The sequence below is a fragment of the Cucumis melo genome, unplaced genomic scaffold, assembly GCF_025177605.1.
Source record: "Cucumis melo cultivar AY unplaced genomic scaffold, USDA_Cmelo_AY_1.0 utg002116l, whole genome shotgun sequence".
NCBI lineage: Eukaryota > Viridiplantae > Streptophyta > Magnoliopsida > Cucurbitales > Cucurbitaceae > Cucumis > Cucumis melo.
Window position 1 is genome coordinate 12,132 of NW_026124931.1, and position 5,394 is coordinate 17,525.

The following is a 5,394-nucleotide window of genomic DNA, read 5'->3' on the forward strand; positions in this document are numbered from 1 at the left end:
CAATATGCATGGGATTAGCCGCTTCAATGGGATCTTTTATTCTAGTCGGAGGAGAAATTACCAAACGTCTAGCATTCCCGCACGCTCGGCGCCAATGAGTTTTTTTTAGACAAAAAGAAAACTATGCCTTCGCCATATAAAATATTAAGTAATAATAGCATGGCACTTTGAATTCGATATGAGAATTTTTTTTTTCTAAACCATTAGGTTATGTATCGAAAGAGTAGTATGAGATAAAAGGCATTTCCGATTGTAGGCTGATTTATCGCGGAGGCCTCTTTCAGCGTCACAAACTTTTTTGTTTTCACGACGGAAGACTCTTAACAATATTTCTGTTATGAAAGACTACGAAATATTTATTTTTAAGAAAAAAAATAAAAAAAAGAAACTTTGGGATTGCTGAATAACAAACGAAATCATAAAGCAACGGAACCATCATAGTATTTTGAAATTACTAAAAAAAAGGAAGGGTGGTTATTGGATCATTTACTGCTCTGGGTCTGCTAGATCCTATATTTTCTATTCCTTCGCTGGAAGGTAAAAATGAATTCCATTGTGGAGCCGTATGCACTGCACAAAGGATGCCTGTACGGTTGTTAATCCTATCTTTTTTTTATTATCTTTGACTCATCATGATAATGATGTAAGATAGAGAAAACCATTTATTAAATCATCAGGGTAATGATCCATCAACCTGCTAGTTCTTTTTATGAGGCACAAACGGTAGAATTTATCCTGGAAGCGAAAGAACTACTGAGGCTGCGCGAAATCCTCACAAGGGTTTATGTACAAAGAACAGGCAAACCCTTATGGGTTATATCCGAAGACATGGAAAGGGATGTTTTTATGTCAGCAACAGAAGCCCAAGCTCATGGAATTGTTGATCTTGTAGCGGTTGAATAACAAATAGCAGGTATTTCACGCAAAAATCCGAAATTTTCGATTTTCTCTTTTTACCGGGGTTAATATATTACTATTAATCATATTAATTATTAATATCGAATATAGAAGTAATTCATAATCATCCGGTTAGGATTGATCTAAACCAACTCATTATGTATACAATTCAACATGCCAACTATTAAACAACTTATTAGAAACACAAGACAGCCAATCAGAAATGTCACCAAATCGCCCGCCCTTCGGGGATGCCCTCAGCGTCGAGGAACATGTACTAGGGTGTATGTGCGACTCGTTTAGACCATGGACCGGGACAAAAGAAAGTACAAAATTTTTCCCGTATCAGTTATAAGTACAGTGAATAGGATAGAATGAATGGAAGAAATCCGTTCACTACCGAAAATAAATAAACAAAGATTTATCGTATCCTTTTATTGTGTATCAAATTTATGGTTTCTATTGGTGCAAATCCAATCATCTCTATTTTCAATTTTAGATGAGAAAGAATTCCCCATTGGTAACAAATGCTTATCCATTAAGCAGAGGAAATCCTATTTAACAGAAGGATTATAGCCTTATTCTTCCAAGAACGGACTAAGAGGGTCAGCTACCCAACCAATCTTCATAATTAAATACCGTTACTGTATAGGTAGATCTCGTTGTGAAAGACCGATTACTAGATAATTCATGGGTAGAGCCAAAGAGGGTGAACTGTACAAGTTAACAATAACATTGATGAAATAAAAGAAGGAGCTCCGGTGTATAGAGAGGACCTCACCGTTTAAGAAGTAACCATAGAAACGAAGGAACCCACTATTTCTTTATCCATTTCTATTTTTATTTATTTACTCTATTTTTGTTTTTTATACCTAGTAAAAATACTATTTCGTATTTTGGGGTGATTAGAACAAAAAAAGAAATAGTGGTCGGGAAGGTTATAGTAGCAAAAGCCATTGGAATTTTTATTTTATACATTGGAAAAATACGTTTTGTTATTAATAGACTAGGAAAGGAGAAAGGAATAACTGAAAGAAAGGAAATCCATTAGTTATTCATCAAAGTTTCATTTATTCAATGACTAGAATTAAACGAGGATATATAGCTCGGAGACGTAGAACAAAAATTCGTTTATTTGCATCAAGCTTTCGAGGGGCTCATTCAAGACTTACTCGAACTATTACTCAACAGAAAATAAGAGCTTTGGCTTCAGCTTATCGGGATAGAGGTAGGCAAAAAAGAAATTTTCGACAGTTGTGGATCGCTCGAATAAATGCAGTAATTCGATCTAATAAGGTAGACTACAGTTATAGTAGATTCATACACAATCTGTACAAGAGGCAGTTGCTTCTTAATCGTAAAATACTTGCCCAAATCGCGATATTAAATAGAAATTGTCTTTATATGATTTCCAATGAGATCATAAAATACGAAGATTGCAAAGAATCCAGCGGAATGCTTAAAATGGAGTTCTCTGGAGAATGAACTCCGAGAAGGTAGAGTAGAAATTAGTATGATAAAATATGATAAAGTGGTCAAAATGAGCAAATATGTTCAATAAAAAAAAAACGATTTATTCTTCTTCCACTATTCTTTCTTTTTCTTACGACACGACAATCGAATCTAGATTTTCGGATTTTTCGAACAAAGAATCAATCTGCGGTTGAGTTTGGATTAGAATTTTAATTCAATTAAAGAGTAAGCTAAGTCTATTTATTCCTGGTTCTAAGACCAATAGTTCTAGCGGTCGACTCGCTTCTTTCAAATTGTTTCTCATTATTAAGAAAAGGTAACAAAGATAAAATACGAGCTTGTTTTATAGCAATAGTAATTAAGCGTTGCTGTTTTAAGGTCAATCTATTTACCCGTCTAGATAATATTTTTCCTTGTTCACTAATAAATCGACTAATTAAACTCATGTTTCTATAATCAATTCGATCCCCCGATGGAATCGGGGGCAAACGCCTACGAAAAGATCGTTTGGATTTAAGAAAGAGTCGCTTGGATTTATCCATGGTTTTTTTATTCCTTATCCCGAAAATCCTATTTCTTAATTCTAAATCATTTTAGATCCGATCGAAATAGGATTTGGTTTGTTTATATTTAAATCTAAAATATGTCTAATATATGTAATTTTTCATCTTCCTTGGATTGGAAAAGGGTGACACACAGCCGATCGGTTCGATCTATTTCTTTATCTCCCCATGAATCGTATGTTTGTAACACCGGGGACAGAATTTTCTCAATTCCAATCGACTAGGCGTATTGTGTCGATTCTTTTGAGTAATATATCTGGAAATCCCTATTGATTCCTTATTAACACCGTTTCGAACACAACGAGTACATTCCAAAATAACAGTTACTCGGGCATCTTTACCCTTGGCCATGAACCTCCCTTGGATTTTTGATTCACGCAACTCTTCCATTTTCCGATCCAAAATGAAGAAAAAAAGAAAAATTGGTAACTCGAAATAAAATTATGAAAGATTTCGTTACAATCAAATATTAAAATATAGTAATACAATAATTTCTAAATTTAGAATCGCAGTACAGTTTTTCATTTAAGTATTTTGTATGATATTGTTGCCCTAGCCATCACATTTTCATTTTCGTTCTCACTCTTTTATTAATTAAATTTGAACCTGGCGCCGCGTCCGAGTTTGACTGAGGTTGAATCCATTTTGATTCTTTCTAACTTATTCTAAGTCTAAAAACTCTAAAAAAAAGAAGGGGGAAGGGGATTAGTCAAAGATATTTGATTGTTTTTCTAATCTTCTTCACACCCTTCCCAAGTCAATAACTAGAATGAAAAAAACGGGAATACCAACGCATCCGGGAATAAACGATTGATCTCGATTAATAGACCCGCTAAAGCCCCGAACCATATAGTACTTACTACCGGTGCCACGGAGAGATATGTTTTTAGATCTCGCATTGAAAACCCTCCTACTTTATAGTAATTTGTAATACATACTGGTATTACATACCATCAAATGTATATATAGTTAATAACCGCTTGTATTGTCCGCGGAATTCCTAATTCAAATTGAAATGTACAACAGTTCAATTCGGTAGATATTCCCTTTTTTATTAAAAAAAATATGTAGCTTTCCGCCCCACCCCAAATATTCATTTTTCTTTACGGCGGATTTAATATTTATTATTTCATACGTATATAAGTCTTTTTATTATTTTTATTATATTTTATATATGATATGAGACAAAAAAGAAGAAATGGCAAGATAATTTGTGTATACCAATGGAGGAAATAAATAAAAAATGTGGAAAACAAGACAGGGATTCTCTACAATAACACTGTAGACCAATTGAAAGGGATGTAGCGCAGCTTGGTAGCGCGTTTGTTTTGGGTACAAAATGTCACGGGTTCAAATCCTGTCATCCCTACCTATTACTTATCTTCTGAACAGTAACGAGGAATCAATTGAGATCCATAAAAATTGAACATACATATATCGAATCAATCTTTTTTTATTTAATTTTATGATATTCTCTATGATAATATATGTATCGAAGATATATTCGGGTTGCTTTTAGTTTGATAATAAAACGCTCTTAGTTCAGTTCGGTAGAACGCGGGTCTCCAAAACCCGATGTCGTAGGTTCAAATCCTATAGAGCGTGATTCGATTCTTGTTGTTGTTAAATCAAAATGATACTGAAATAATTCAACAGAAATCAAAATTTTACCTCCTATAAAGCAAGTAGGGGGTCAATCAAAAAAAAGAACTGTTAATTAATCAAAGGTCCAACTGATCCCCCCGTCTGTATTGTAAATATGCGGTCACAAATAATCCAGCCAAAGTAATAGGAATTAGACCTAATACGATTCCAAATAGAAAAACTTCAATCATTTCAATTTAGTTGAACGAGGAAAAGGAGAGGTAATATCTATCCTTAAAATATTAATCGGTATTGCCCATGAATCTCAATGACCAAGAATTCGAAATTGAATTGACAAGGTAAAGAACTCTACAATATATAGAATATATTGAATAACACCGAAATCTTTCTTTTTTTTGAATTGTGCATTCAATGAATTTTAATCAAATAAGTCGTATCTTGTTCAGACCGATAAATAGAGCTGAGGTTATAGTTAAAACTGCTAGTAGAAAACCGAAATAACTAGTGATAGTAGGCATGACGAGGCTAAATGAAATACGTTATTTTTATCCATATGTTTATAAAGCACTTCCCTAAGTTTCTATTTTTGAAAGATACGCGGATGGATAAGTAAAAATACTAATTGAAAAAATATATTCAATTGAAAGTTTTTGATTCATCTATTATTATGATTATAGATGATACTAACAAAAATCTTGTGACATAGGTAAGAAATCAATTCATCATCTGTCTCTCTATCCCGCAATTCGGAATCAAGGGATTCATTGAACAACTCTTGAGTTTTCAAAACAAATATTCTTATTATAAAGAATTTATAAACAATAATTTAATATATAAATCTAGTAAATATATAAAT

The 5,394-nt window shown here is 33.1% G+C and overlaps 2 non-coding genes across 2 annotated transcripts; both read left to right on the top strand.

Annotated features, from left to right (window-relative positions):
• The first annotated feature begins 4,228 nt into the window (after nucleotides 1–4,228).
• On the top strand, nucleotides 4,229–4,302 carry TRNAP-UGG (transfer RNA proline (anticodon UGG)). The gene has a single exon. It is a non-coding gene; the product is annotated as a tRNA-Pro (tRNA).
• Nucleotides 4,303–4,464: 162 nt separating this feature from the next.
• Nucleotides 4,465–4,538, top strand: TRNAW-CCA (transfer RNA tryptophan (anticodon CCA)). Its single transcript has one exon. It is a non-coding gene; the product is annotated as a tRNA-Trp (tRNA).
• The last annotated feature ends 856 nt before the right edge of the window (nucleotides 4,539–5,394 follow it).